The sequence below is a fragment of the Bos grunniens genome, chromosome 2 (genome assembly GCF_055505025.1).
Source record: "Bos grunniens cultivar Pamir isolate PY7600 chromosome 2, Bosgru_T2T1.0, whole genome shotgun sequence".
NCBI lineage: Eukaryota > Metazoa > Chordata > Mammalia > Artiodactyla > Bovidae > Bos > Bos grunniens.
In genome coordinates this window covers 130,853,858-130,869,663 of record NC_141166.1, presented here as the reverse complement: position 1 = coordinate 130,869,663, position 15,806 = coordinate 130,853,858, and the positions used below count along the sequence as shown (strand labels likewise).

Sequence of the window (15,806 nt, the reverse complement as noted above, 5' to 3'; positions counted from 1 at the left end):
AGAAATATGTTGGGTCAGATACAAAAGATTGGTCATATTTATATGAATGAACAGTACTAATCCTATGAATGGAAATCATAAGAGCAGTTCTTTTGAGTGGGAGTTGGTAAGGACTGCTTGGAAGGAGGCATGAAAGAAATGTATAGGTTACGGAAATGTTTTATATCTTGATGGAAATGTCAAACGCTTTGATTTGAAATCATATCGATAAAAGAGAAATCAGTTTACAAATTGGATATGATGGTCCTTTGTCCTAAACAGTATTGTTCCTGAACTTGTAGCTAATGGGAGTGGAGTGGGAAGAGGGATAGACAGCCTTTCTAAAGAAATGGATTAGTGATACACCATTCCCTACAGTACAGTCTTTAGTTTGAGTACATTATCTTGATTATCTACAGGACTGCAAAATATCTAAGTGATAAAATATTTATGCCACCAACTAGGTTTCGCGACACTGCTTCTATCATGGATAGAATATTCTATAGTTATCACTTCAGTTTATTAATTTATATCATGTTTACCATCTGCTTCTTTCCAACTAATAGCACCAAAAAGCAGACAGGCCTGGATATTTCCACTTGCAGAGGAAACTGACCCAGAGAGGTCACAGTTGCCAGTGTGAGCTCCCATTCCTAATTACAGGTTCTTCTGAGAATAACAGTTGCTCCAATAATACTTTATCTTATAATTTTTTAGTGTTTAACACTTATAGGTTTTAAGTGTTAAACATCCTCCCCCTCTTGAATTTACAGAGCCTCCCTCCCCACCTCTAGCTTTGAAGTTAATTCTGACAAAGACCAATACAGCTCCTTCCGAGGCTCTCCTGTTACTCTCTGGTCACTGGCCTAGTGTCTGATCTGGTCTCCAGCAGCAGGGACATTATAACTCAGAGCTTCCCAGGCTCCCAGAGACCACTATGTAGGACTAGCCGTCAACTCTGGTCTTCAGGGCCTCTCTTGGATAAAATGACACTGATACATTCATGTCATTGGTTAATCAACTGGTCCAGTAACTGTATAATGGAATTTCTTATCGTCACATGCTTAGAAAAGATGTACTTGCCCTGATAGAACAGGATTGGTAATCCCATATCTTTGTTCATCAGATTGTAATTCTGTGGTTTTCTGGAAGAGTGATCCTGAAAGGAAAATTGGAGCTGAAAACAAAAAGTTTATGCTACTTCTGTTCATGGTAACAGCTGTTCAAACACTTGACAGACATGAGAAAAGGCAAAAACAGAGAGTTTCCTGGTGGTCTTGCTGTTGTTTGGTTGCTAAGTCACGTCCAACTCTGTGACTGTGTACTGTGGCCCTCCCGGCTCCTCTATCCATGAGATTTCCCAGGCAAGAATACTGGAATAGGCTGCCATTTCCTTCTCCAGGGGATCTTCCCAACCCAGGGATCGAACTCTTGTCTCCTGCATTGCAGGTGGATTCTTTATCACTGAGCCACCAGGGAAGCCCTCTCTGTTGGTCTCTGGTAGTGCTAAGATTTGGTGCTTTCACCACTGTGGCCTGGATTCAGTCCCTGGTTGGGGAACTGAGATCCCCCAAGCTGTGTGTCATGAACAAAAATAAATAAAATTACAGATGTGAATAAAGAAATGTGAATAAAATTACCTTAAAGGCAATGAAATCCCAACCTGTATGTCACTGAAGAATAAGCTTTATATAATTTCAGTCTCCTCTAATAAGACAGTTGATTCATAATGAAGCAATAGTTTCAACAGTGTTCACTATTAATGCATGCCAATAGTTGGGCAGATATGATTGGCCTTCTAAGGATTGGCCTTAGGATGAGCTCTCCTAAGTTAATTCTTAGACTGTATTATTCATCTGGCAGGTTAGAAAGTTACCACAGCTATCAGTTAAAGGTATGATATATTTAATGCTGGATGTTAGCAAAGAAAAGTTTTTTGGCTGTCTTGTCACTGGCTGATATAGAAGTATAAGTATGAAATGTTTTTTAAAATACACTTTTCAAAAATACTGAATATCAATTTCTTTTATACTATAGTTTAACATTTTAAGATACATAAAGAGTTGTCAATGAGAACATTCTTCAACCATCTAGCCAGTATTTAATGAGTTTCTGTGTCTTCAGGACCAATATCCATCAATATAAGTGCTTTCAAAATGTACTTAACAAAATAAAATCAAAGGGAGATAGAGTGAGAATGAGATGACAGCTCATTCAGGCTATAATTAGTGCAAATGCCCAGAAAGGATCTTTAGCATTATCTTTGTCCCAATATGTGAAGTGGCCATTTATTCATGCCACTGCCAGCAAAAATAAAATACAAAGATGTCTTTTCCCCCACCATTCCTTCCCCAAATCCCAACACTTATACATATACACACACACATACATCAGAGTCACATGTAAAGAAAAGAAAGCCCCTTTTACTTGGTTCCCTCCATGCTAATGTAATGTAATGTTAGTCGTTCAGTCATGTCCTACTGTTTGAAACCCTATGGACTGTAGCCCACCAGGCTCCTCTGCCCATGGGATTCTCCAGGCAAGAACACTGCCCTTCTCTAGAGGATCTTACATCCTTCAAATAGAAGATGTAGTTTACAGCAGCTCATTCTGTATATTTCATCCTGAAGCTGTGGCCCTCCATCCTGGATTCAATGTCATCAGATTGAGCCTGGTGAGTAAGCTCCTTGGGAATATGTCAGGGAAGGTTCACCAAAAAGCTATAACTTGAATATGAAAGTGAAGTGAAAGTGAAGTCACTCAGTCATGTCCAACTCTTTGTGACCCCACGGACTGTAGCCTGCCAGGCTCCTCCATTCATGGAATTTTTCCAGCAAGAATACTGGAGTGGGTTGCCGTTTCCTTCTCCAGGGGATCTTCCTGACCCAGGGGTTGAACCCAGGTCTTGCAGGTCACTGCAGGCAGACTCTTTACTGTCTGAGCCACCTGGGAATCCCCAACTTGAACATGAGTGGAGCCAATACACACAGCTCTATCAAAGAAAAAACACAAAAACTTCCAAAATCTGCTCTGGGAATGAACAGGCTGCTAAATCCTTGAGAGTCTTTCTTAAATACTAGATTAACAGAAATGGTTATTACTGTTGTCGAGTTTATTTCATATTCTAAGCCTTTAAACAGGTTTTAAGGTTTCATATCTCAAGCTATAGCTTTAAATGGGCCCTAGCCCTGAATTAATGCAAATATCTATATAATAAAAACCACACTGTAGTCTTTAAAAGCTGAATGAATATACTGTCTTTCAGCCAGGACATGGAAGCAACCTAGATGCCCATCAGCAGATGAATGGATAAGAAAGCTGTGGTACATATACACAATGGAGTATTACTCAGCCATTAAAAAGAATACATTTGAATCAGTTCTAATGAGATGGATGAAACTGGAACCTATTATACAAAGTGAAGTAAGCCAGAAAGAAAAACACCAATGCAGTATACTAACGCATATATATGGACTTTAGAAAGATGGAAACAATAGCCCTGTGTACAAGACAGCAAAAGAGACACCGATATATAGATCAGTCTTATGGACTCTGTGGGAGAGGGAGAGGGTGGGGAGATTTGGGAAAATAGCATTGAAACATGTATAATATCATGTATGAAACGAGTCACCAGTCCAGGTTCAATGCACGGTACTGGATGCTTGGGGCTGGTGCACTGGGACGACCCAGAGGGAGGGGAGGGGAGGGAGAAGGGTGGAGGGTTCAGGATGGGGAACGCGGGTATACCTGTGGCGGATTCATTTCGATATTTGGCAAAACTAATACAATATTATAAAGTTTAAAAATAAAATAAAATTAAAAAAAAATAAATAAAAACAAAGTTTAATGCAGTTAATTGAAATGCCAATTCTTTAAAAATATAAAGTTCATTAAAAAAATAACAAAGTTCCTAGCAGCACGTTTGTCATTGTTTGTTCTGTAATAATGGACACTAAGAGTATATTTCCCTTCTTGTAGAGGTCCATGAAAATCAGAGAGTTAGCAGAGGACTCTGTATTGGTAAATCTGACTGTAAATTCTTAACCGGATCCAATGACACCAGCTAAACTGGCAAACAGACACGAACTCAGATGTAATACTCTCATGAAAAAGTAAAGGCTAGAAAAGCTAGCAGATGTGATTTTGGTCTGTCTCAAGGTCACCTAGAGGGCACTACCGTACAGTCTTGGATACTGAGTAGCTGGTTTCGTCCTCAGACACACAGAACACACGCTGTGTGCAGCTGGTCTTGAGCAGGCTGTCACAGGGGCTCTTCATGACGTCACACGTGGGGCCAACTCTTCTCAATGGGGAGGCAGAAAAAACAACATTGAGAAGTGGAAGGATGATATCTGAGAGTCTAATAAACCTGAGTAGAGCCGTGTGGTGTCTTTTTCTGTAAAGTGGGAATCTCCCTCGGATGTTCTTCATAAAAATTACGTGCGCTTCTACACTTAAAGCATCTAGAACTGCCTTGGAATAGGGAAGGTGTTCAGTAAGATTTCTTTCCCTTCTCTCTCTTAGATTGTCTCCTAAATCTACTAAAATCAAATTATTAACTATTTTAAGTGCTTTAGACAAATGGATAAGAAAGACAATATCTGTGTCTCTTTTGCTGTCTCACATATAGGATCATGTTTCAGAATTACAATTAGGAAAGAGAATTATAACCCAAGAATGCTGACAGTCCTTTGGGATATTAAAAGAGTTATCAGGTGACCGAACTATGTCAGGTGTCAATTACCAGGTCCTCCAGGTGACGACAGGAAACAGGCTTTGTTCTGGGTACAAGTCTGCTTCACCTCACCATGCCTATTTACGACTATAAATATTGAACTTCAGTCTCCAGCCCTATAATCTAAACCCCTGTAGAAAATGACAGGTAGCTCCCGATCAACTAGTTGAAGAATACCTGATCTAGATAATCACCAAGATGGTAAAACATTTAAACTTTATATTCTGTACTCATTTCTCAGGCATATCATGTTCTAACTCAATGGCACAACTGTACTAATGACACATGAATTAAGTTCTGTAAAATTCTTAAGCCAGTTCCTTAAGCAACTGTTGCTAAATGGAGGTGGGGAGTGGTGGGTACTAGGTAACAATGTCAGAATATTGTTGTTTGTTACAACTGGATTATTATTTAGACCTTGTAATTGAAATTAAGAATCTGAGCCCAAATCAGAACATGAAACTAATAAAACACAAAACACAAAAATGAATGTTCAGTCCTCAATAAACTGCAATCTGAAAATCATGATCCACTCATTCTTATGTACTAAGCCAATTACTGACTCCATAGACTCCTATATCACATTTGTAAAATGTTTTCTGTTCTAAAAGGGCTTTCTTATTTTTTCCTCTTCTAATTCACATGGATCTTTTCTCTTTACAGAGTGACTGATTTTTTAAAAAATTAATATTTTAATTGCAGGCTAATTACAATATTGTAGTGGTTTTTGCCATATATTGACATGAATCAGCCACGGGTATACATGTGTCCCCCATCCTGAACCCCCTCTCCCCTCCCTCCCCATCCCATCCCCCAGGGTTGTCCCAGTGCACCGGCTTTGAGTGCCTTATTTCATGCACTGAACTGGGACTGGTCATCTATTTCATATATGGTAATACATATGTTTCAATGCTATTCTCTCAAATCATCCCACCCTTACCTTCTCCCACAGAGTCCAAAAGTCCATTCTTTATATCTGTGTCTCTTTTGCTATCTCACATACAGGGTCATTGTTACCATCTTTCTAAATTCCATATATATACATTAATATACTGTATTGGTGTTTTTCTTTCTGACTTACTTCACTCTGTATAATAGGTTCCAGTTTCATCCACCTCATTAGAACTGATTCAAATGCATTCTTTTAAATAGCTGAGTAATATTCTATTGTGTATATGTACCACAACTTTCTTTTTTTTAATTTATTTATTTTAATTGGAGGCTAATTACTTTACAATATTGTGGTGGTTTTTGCCATACATTCACATGAATCAGCCATGGGTGTACATGTGTTCCCCATCCTGAACCCCCCTCCACCTCCCTCCCCATCTCATCCCTTAGGGTCATCCCAGTGCACCAGCCCTGAGCACCCTGTCTCATGCATCGAACCTGGACTGGCAATCTGTTTCACATATGATAATATACATGTTTCAATGCTATTCTCTCAAATCATCCCACCCTTGCCATTTCCCACAGAGTCCAAAAGTCTGTTCTTTACATCTGTGACTCTTTTGCTATCTTGCATATAGGGTCCTCATTACCATCTTTCTAAATTCCATGGATATGCATTAATATTCTGTATTGGTGTTTTTCTTCCTGACTTACTTCACTCTCTGTAATAGGCTCCAGTTTCATCCACCTCATTAGAACTGATTCAAATGCATTCTTTTTAATAGCTGAGTAATATTCCATTGTGTATATGTACCACAGCTTTCTTATCCATTCATCTGCCTGTGGACATCTAGGTTGCTTCCATGTCCTGGCTATTATAAACAGCGCTGTGATGAACATTGGGGTACATGTGTCTCTTTCAATTCTGGTTTCCTCAGTGTGTATGCCCAGCAGTGGGATTGCTGGGTTGTATGGCAGTTCTATTTCCAGTTTTTTAAGGAATCTCCACACTGTTCTCCATAATGGCTGTACTAGTTTTCATTCCCACCAACAATGTTAAGAGGGTTTCCTTTTCTATGCACCCTCTCCAGCATTTATCCTTGTAGACTTTTAGATAGCAGCCATTCTGACCAGCATGAGATGGTACCTCATTGTGGTTTTGATTTGCATTTCTCTGATAATGAGTGATATTGAGCATCTTTTTCATGTGTTTGTTAGCCATCTGTAAGTCTTCTTTGGAGAAATGTCTATTTAGTTCTTTGGCCCATTTTTGGGGGCCAAAAATTGGGTCGTTTATTTTTCTGGAATTGAGCTGCAGGAGCTGCTTGTATATTTTTTAGATTAATTCTTTGTCAGTTGCTTCATTTGCTATTATTTCCCCCCCATTCTGAAGGCTGTCTTTTCACCTTGCTTATAGTTTCCTTCATTGTGCAAAAGCATTTAAGTTTAATTAGGTCCCATTTGTTTATTTTTGCTTTTATTTCCATTACTCTGGGAGGTGGGTATAGAGGATCCTGCTGTGATTTATGTCGGAGAGTGTTTTGCCTGCGTTTTCCTCTAGGATTTTTATAGTTTCTGGTCTTATGTTTAGATCTTTAATCCATTTTGAGTTTATTTTTGTGTATGGTGTTAGAAAGTGTTCTAGTTTCATTCTTTTACAGGTGGCTGACCAATTTTCCCAGCACCACTTGTTAAAGAGGTTGTCTTTTCTCCATTGTATATTCTTGCCTCCTTTGTCAAAGATAAGGTGTCCATAGGTGTGTGGATTTATTTCTGGGCTTTCTATTTTGTTCCATTGATCTATATTTATGTCTTTGTGCCAGTACCATACTGTCTTGATGACTGTGGCTTTGTAGTAGAGCCTGAAGTCAGGTAGGTTGATTCCTCCAGTTCCATTCTTCTTTCTCAAGATTGCTTTGGCTATTTGAGGTTTTTTGTATTTCCATACAAATTGTGAAATTATTTGTTCTAGCTCTGTGAAAAATGCCGTTGGTAGCTTGATAGGGATTGCATTGACTCTATAGATTGCTTTGGGTAGTATACTCATTTTCACTATATTGATTCTTCCAATCCATGGACATGGTATATTTCTCCATCTATTTGTGTCACCTTTGATTTCTTTCATCAGTGTTTTATAGTTTTCTATATATAGGTCTTTTGTGGCTTGTGGGATCTTAGTTCCCCACCCACAGACTGAACCTGCACCTTTGGCAGTGACAGCACAGAGTCCAAACCACTGGACCGCCAGGGAAATCCTCCAGATAGACCCATTCTTAAGTGTCCATCCCAAGTACACTTCTAGTGTAAAGGCCTTCTCACTACCTGATAGTACTCTATCAGGTAGTTTCCATAACATAGTTATCTTTGTCACTGTACTTTTCTCATTCTGCTTGTTTATAAGTGTGCTAGACTCTTGAAGGCAGACAAACAGCCTTCTTAAATTCTCTGTGAAATAAGATGGGCAATAAGTAATTGTTCATCTCTGTATCTCACTCTTAATATGCCTAGCACAGTGAGGGGCGTCCATAATTGATGTAAATAATTTAAGTTTAGATATTTTAAATAAAAGTCCAATACTCTTAGCAACAGAGTATGTATAGTCCTAAGTTACAAATGATAACCAAGTATCTGGAGCTTTTCAGAGTAAATTACCCATCTATCTCTACTATTTCTGTTGAGCATTATTTCACTTGCATTTTCTCTTTTCTTTTTTTCCTGGTATCTTATAAGTGAATTTATACAACAGAAAGGGATTGTTTTTCCTCATTTTACAAAACACATTGATGTATAACTCTGTAAGTAAGTAGCTTAACTATCCTACCTTGGGAAGCATGTGACCTTGATGATACTGTATGATAAATCAAATGCAATGCCTGTTCTAACATCCATATCTTTTGATTCTAATTTCAGGGATCTTGCTATATGACAGTGCTTTCCTTTCACATTTCATGACGTGCTAATTCAAATAAATTGCCTAATTATGGAACAATTTATTTTATAAACCTATTCTTCTAAAGAACTCTCCCCCAGGTAAGCCTTCAGATAAGACTATAGCCCCAACCGACAACTTGATTTTGAGAGACTTTGAAGCAGAGGTACTCATCTAAGCTGTATCCAGATTCCTGATCCACAGAAACTGTGAAATAAATATATGTTTGCCATTTTAAGCAATTAAGTTATAGGGTAATTCATTATATGAAAATAACTTTAAAAATATTTAGTAACATGAGAAAATGTTCATATGTTCATTTTTTAAATTACTGGTCAAATGGTTATATATCCATAGCAAAACAATGAAAAAACTCAGGCTGTAAATAACAAAAATATTGCTTAAAAACAGACTGTGCACTCACATATTTGTTATTTGAACTAATAATTTCCTACAATATTTCTATTTATTGAAAATATTTTCAAGACTGTTATAAGTCAACCTTGTAATATCATATAATCTTACCTGTAATTAGCATTTAGCTAAAGAAATGACACCAAACATTTAAGATATTACAGTCTAAAATAAAAAATTTGCAGAGTTTAGAAGATTCTTCCAAGTCTCTAGAATTCATAGTTAATTTTTAAAAGCAGAAGACTATAATATACATGTATGATTCTAATTTTTAAAATATATATGGTTTTAAAAGAATAGAAAACAGGCCTTCCCTGGTGGTTCAGTGGTAGAGAATCCATCTGCCAATGCAGGCGATGTGGGTTGGATTCCTGGTCCAAGAAGATCCCACATGCTGTGGGGCAGCTAAGCCCATGTGCCACAACTACTGCCGAGCCTGTGCCCTAGAGCCTGTGTTCCACAACCAAGAAGCCACAGCAGTGAGAAGCCTGAGCACTGCACCTGGAGAGCAGGGCCCACTTGCCACAACTAAAGAAAAGCCCATGTAGCAACAAAGACCAGCACAGCCAGTAAATAAATAAAATTTTAAAAGATGGACTCAATTCCATGAAGGATTTTTTAAAAAATAGAAAACAACAAGTGTTTCTCTTTGGATGGTGGAATTATAGGTAATTTAAATTTCTTCTTTGCATTTTTTTCTGCTCCTCAATTTTTCAAATGCATATATTATTTTTTATCATCAAATATATCTTTTTTAAGAAAGTCAAACTGATAATTTGATGCAACACATTTTAGCTGCTTCAAACCAAGATTTAATGTGAATAAAAGACTCAGTCATTTTGTGAAGAGAGAAAATAATAATAGCACTGAACCCATACAAGATGTGACTTCCCTAGTAGCTCAGATGGTTAAGTGTCTGCCTATAACGCAGGAGACCTGGGTTCATTCCCTGGGTTGGGAAGATCCCCTGGAGAAGGAAATGGCACCCTACTCCAGTACTCTTGCCTGGAAAATCCCATGGACGAAGGGGCCTGGTAGGCCACAGCCCATGGGGTCGCAAAGAGTTGGACACAACTGAGCAGCTTCACTACACTACATATCAAGATTTAGGGGATAGCACGCAATTAGCAGGTAAAAAGTTAATAATATAGTATATCTAAATTTCTTTTTTAAAAAAAAGATGAGTAAGTAGCTTTGATGCTGAGAATCAGATGAGAGTTAAATTAATGCAGGGTTCAGAAGCAGGAATGAGTTTGTGAGGGGATTTGACAGATGTGCTCCATGGTACTGGTCCAGAAGTTCAGGGTTTACTAATAAATTAGAACATCAGAGAGCCGAGCAACTCCTGTATCTCCTATAAACTCAATATTTATCACCTATGATTTACTCGGAGAAGGACATGGCAACCCACTCCAGCCTAGAGAATCCTGTGGACAGAGAAGCCTGGTGGCTGCTCTCCATGGGGTCATACAGAGTCGGACACAACTGAAGCGACTTAGCATGCACGCACGCATTGGAGAAGGAAATGGCAACCCACTCCAGTATTCTGGCCTGGAGAATCCCAGGGACAGAGGAGCCTGGTGGGCTGCCGTCTATGGGGTCTCACAGAGTCAGACACGACTGAATCGACTTAGCAGCAGCAGCATGATTTACCCAAATATGCTTGAATCTTACATTCTAGCCCATATCAACTTTGAGGATTTTTTCTATGTACAGTATAAAGTGTGTTTTCTATTAAAGCTTTACCTATAGGGAGAAGGGGAAAGTTGTTTCAGATTTTAGGACTTGGTAAAATAAATTTTTTGTCGAGCCATTTCTCACTTCTCTGAGTGCAGACAGGTCATTCATCCAAGACCCAGACGAAGTTCTTTTGAAAAATGACACCTTGATATTACAAAATAGCAAACCTAAAAGGCTCCACTAAACAAAATGACTTTACCCTCAAAATCAATGCATAAAATCTTTTTCTCACAGTTTTCTTTGAACATCATGAGCTTAAGGAGAGAAGTTTTTCATGCACAGCAAACATGTGTCATTCCGTACTCAGAAAAGTCAGAAAAACCAATAGATTCTAACTAGAGAGCTCTTGACATGACTTCTGCCTAAAAAAAGGTAGAGGAATTTAATTAGCAGTGCAACCACAGGAATTTTTCTTTTCTTCTTTGAGACTCTGCTTCCTCATCTTTATACTAAATGTAATAATGCCTGCACCAAATTCATCGGGAATAGTGATAAGGAAAAACAGAAAGTACCATAGAAATGCAGCAGTTATTTTGCTATTATTATTACTAAACTGATAAGGAGGTAAAAAGAAGGAGGAAAACACTGTGAAAAGGAAGGGAAAGATGACTGTTGAGTAGATTATGTTGAGTAACTCACATTTCCTGGTCCTGAACAGTTCTTCCAATCTCCACAAAAATCTACCCATAAGAAACACATCAGATACCTCAACCTCAAAACTTCCCTTAAAGGTGGAAGCCATATACTCCAAAACAATTGTAAAATGTTGATCCTTGTGGAATTACATTTCACTGTGACTGCATATCCCATTCTAGTGGGATGGATGGTGGGTCTGTCAGTCTCTTTCACAAATCTATGAATTTACGGAGGGTAAACACTTCTCCTTAGTCAAGCCTGAACCCTAATATGTAGTGTCTCATCAAGGCTGGTCCAAAATACCTAAATCTTAATCATTTTAATTGATCAAATAATCTTAACTGACATTTTTTTCGGAGCCATTACATTTTATTTATCTCAATTGTCATTAAGGAATTTGAGAGGGATTAGAGTTTGTCACCCCAAAATATGCACACTGCCCAAGCCTTGTTTTGAGCCAAAGCCAATTAGGCCTCTGCCCTCCAACTTTTTGTCCAAAAGCAGGGCAAAAGCACCTTTGTAAAGGTGTCTCACTCTCCTTGATCAAGAAGAGTGCCACTCTGGAGACAATTCTCTGCAGAACAAACAACCCTATTTATCATATATTTCCTAGCCACCTTCACAGAACCCACTGTCATGCCCTTTTCTTTAGTCTAGCCTCTTTCCACACTTTATCATCCTTTGTTAAGATGGTATGTAAGTCTGCAATTTTAACCATCCCCTTGAAACATGTTTTTTTGTGAACTCCCATGCATACAGAGGCAATTAATTCCTTTCTCCTGTTAACCATTCTGATTTGCAGGCCCAGCCAATGACCCTAAGAGAGTATATGATCTTTTTTCTTCCCTACATCGTCAAAATAAGTTAGTCCTTATGTTATGTAGTGAAGCCACCTCAAATATTTTAGAACAAGTAGGAGGCATAAATAATGAGTGTTAAGTGCTAAGCACGGAATTAAATTCCAGGCAGCAGTACACATAATTTTGAATAACTAAAAGAACCATTATTCTTGGGTAGAGACATGAGAAAAACATGGTATTCAAATCCACCTGGACTCTAGGTCAAATGACCAAGAATTCTGAAAGCTTTGCTATTTAAATTTTTATAATGTTCTCATGATACATATACCACACTACTGAGAAGTGTGATTATAGAGTGATTATACCCTAGTCTCTGTAGCTGATGGTACAGTATTTCAGGATGGGGGGTGGAGGTAAGGTACGGCAGAGGTACATTTAAACATTTCTAAAAAATCTTCTTTTTACCTATTGGATTTAATTCCTCACTAATCCAAGGACACGTCCTCCCCCATCAAGATATTATCTTTACCACAAACACACACATATCCTCATTTTCTCCTTCTGACTTTCTCTTAGGTTGAAAAACACCACCTGCCCTGTATCTCCAGCACCCTTTCCCTCTTCCCCGCGTAAACCAAATCTGTGCCATCTTTAACGCCAGAGGAAACGCCATCTCCTTCATGCAGACCTCCTGGAATTCCTCAGACCATTACCCAGAATTCTTCTTGAACTTGTGTCCAGACTATTAATTTATAAGTGCTGCCTCTTCAAATGAGACCAAACATTCCTCAAGGGCAGGAGCAACTTCTCCTTTTGTTATTTGGCAGAGAACAGTTCTCTCCCTAGAGGCACTTAATGCTAATTAAAGTTTGGCTGCTTATCAAACACCCATGTGCTTCACGGAGTGTTAGATACTGGGGATAAAACAGTGAAACTCCATGTAGTTCTACCTCTTTCAGGACACTTGCAGCGAGCAGAAGCCACACACTCACAGCCAGTGTTTCCTTTGAGCAGTGTAATGTTCCAACAGCTCTGAATTAGAATAGCTCTAAGCTGGGCGTTCACTCTCCAGTTTGCAGGACTCTCGTCACTCTCTCATGTCTGGAACCCATCCAGCTTCACTCGTTTATGTTACCCTCAAAGCCCCTTGTGAAACATCCTTTATTTCACAGCTCTTAATTTATAAGTAATAAATTCTTAAAGTACAAGCTCTTTCTATATCATATATTGACTAGTAATTTATTACCCCCTAAACTTTCAACATGATAATGTAATATTTCTCCACCACCATTCTGTTCATATCAGTCTTACTATGGAAAATAGGCTCCAGTTTAATAAAAAAAAGAAATCCCCAATCCAAGGCAGATGGTATATTAACTAATTAGGGAAAGGAAACAGAACTGCTCAGCAATTGTTTTGCTTTCTTAAAAGCAAATGATCTTTAAGCTGCAAAGTACAGAAGAAACCTCATTAAGAGAGAACAAACGCACAAGCAGAAGAGGTCACTTTAAAAGAATTCATGTCTTCAAAATCTGGTGAATCACATTCCAGAGAGAATTGGCAGATGTAAGCACAAAAATATTCTGATAACCTCAGAAAAACATGGAGAAGGAAGGAAGTCTCAAGAGACTAGAGATTGAAACACACTTTTTCTCCCCTAATTAAAAAAGAATTCAAAACTGAAGGAAAGAATTAGAATTCCTAGGCAAACCAGTTAATTTAATACCAATCTCCAGCAAAATTCAAGATTTAATCAGAAAACAGGAGGAAAAATACTGAGGGTTTCAAAGAAGTAGGACTTTACTGAGAATCAATCATTTTTAAGCTAACATCATTTACTTTTGTGATAGGTAAGAGAATATGCAGGATCTTTAATTCTAGCAAAGCATTTGATTAAAACTATTCTCATAATGTCTGTATGAAGAAGACTGATCTGTGGGCTAGAAGAGTTTAATCTGAAGGGCAGTGCTAAGTTCAGCGGATTAATTAGTCTCAACAATACCTAGTGAGGGCCAAATACATCTTCCCAACCAGTACTGTAGTTGTCACTTTCAGCACATTACTTTGAGTTCTAATAATTACCTGAAAGGCAGAAATGCCTAACCTCAATTTATTGATATGGAAAAGAAGTTTCTCATGGTCACAAAGCTAGTAGCCAGGCTCCAAAACCAGGATCCAAAAGTCCCCATCTTTCTATGTGCCACAGGCTTCTATAGAGGCCACATGCCAAAAGGACCTGTCCCATGTATTATTAGTGATATAAATGTCTAGTGAACAAACTCACCACATGTGCAGGTAACACAAAACCAGAGGCAGAATGAATATGATGAAAGCCACAATCAGGATTAAAACACATCATTGGAAAAGACCCTGATGCTGCGAAAGATTGAGGGCAAGAGGAGAAGGAGGCGACAGAGGATGAGATGGTTGGATGGTATCACCAACTCAATGGACATGAGTCTGAGCAAGCTCTGGGAGATGGTGAAGGACAGAGAAGCCTGGTGTGCTGCAGTTCATGTGGTTCCAAAAAGTCAGACAGGGCTTAATAACTGAATCACAACAACAACAAGCTGGAAATTGGAGACTTAAAGTAATAGACGATAAGAGAAAAAGTGTTCATATTCAAGACATTAATTGCATAATTTAAAAATGAATAAAGCCTACCTAGACAGCAAAGTGTGTGTGTTGGGGGGGTGGGGCGGGGTGGGGTGGATAGTGGTGGTGGTAAGTTTTTTAGTCAACTTTGTTGTATTTGCTACAAAAGCTGATTAAAAATCCAATGATTTTGTTTGAAGATAGGAACTTTTTGCAGTCTGTACTGTTCAGACTAGACTGCATTTTTGAATTCAATTTGGGACTAAGGATCTTTAGCACAGAGAAAGGTCTTAAGTAAGGGGAAACAAAATGAATATTATTTAGTGACGATAACAAACATTTACTAACTTCTAGGCAACTTTGATAGGTACTTTATGAATATTATCTAATTTAATTCTCACAAAAACCCTATAGGTAAACAGAGTATATTATCATTCCTATTTTACAGATGAGGAAGCCAAAGCTGTCAAGTAAAGGAGACAAAAGGCTTACTCTAAACCGTTTTAGACTTTCCATTTCTTAACAATTTTTTGGTCACAAACTTTTTCAGATGGATTAAAGTCTTAGATCTCTGCTGAAAAATTCTACATATAATTTCACAAGCTAGAGGGCTACTGGCAAAAGCAGGATTAATGAGAAGCTGGTCCAAGGAAGCAGTTGTCAGCTCAGTGTCAACAAGGCCTTGCTGACAATAACAGAAAGGAGGGACACTCACAACGCAGTGAGCTTCCTGTCACTGAAGTGCCCCCCGCAGAGTGTGGCCAGTCTGTCAGGAGAGCAATAGAGGGAATGTTAAAATGGACCGGACGTTGGTCAATGATTTTAAAGTATCCTTTTGTTGTAAGACCGTGGGCCTAATGAGTAATTTTTGTTTGATGGCAAAACAAAGAAGTTAAAAACTGAAGTTATGGTTTTAACAGACTATTCTGCTGAATACCTAAACATTAGTTATTTCCCACTTATATATGGTATCTGTATCAAGTATTTGAAAACTACCTCATCCAAATATTAAAGGTATATTCAACTGTTGATCCTGATGTGATTTATACACTGTCATAATAAAAATACACCCTTTATTCCTCTGAAT

At 38.3% G+C, this 15,806-nt stretch overlaps 2 long non-coding RNA genes across 2 annotated transcripts in view; one reads left to right on the top strand and one right to left on the bottom strand.

The window, feature by feature from the left end:
* Nucleotides 1-15,806, bottom strand: part of LOC147378746 (uncharacterized) — a 50,640-nt gene that overhangs the window by 34,467 nt on the left and 367 nt on the right. The gene's annotated exons all lie outside the window — the stretch shown is intronic.
* On the top strand, nucleotides 1,483-15,805 carry LOC147378747 (uncharacterized). Its single transcript, XR_015148951.1, has 3 exons — nucleotides 1,483-2,653; nucleotides 8,516-8,635; nucleotides 12,701-15,805. It is a non-coding gene; the product is annotated as an uncharacterized LOC147378747 (long non-coding RNA).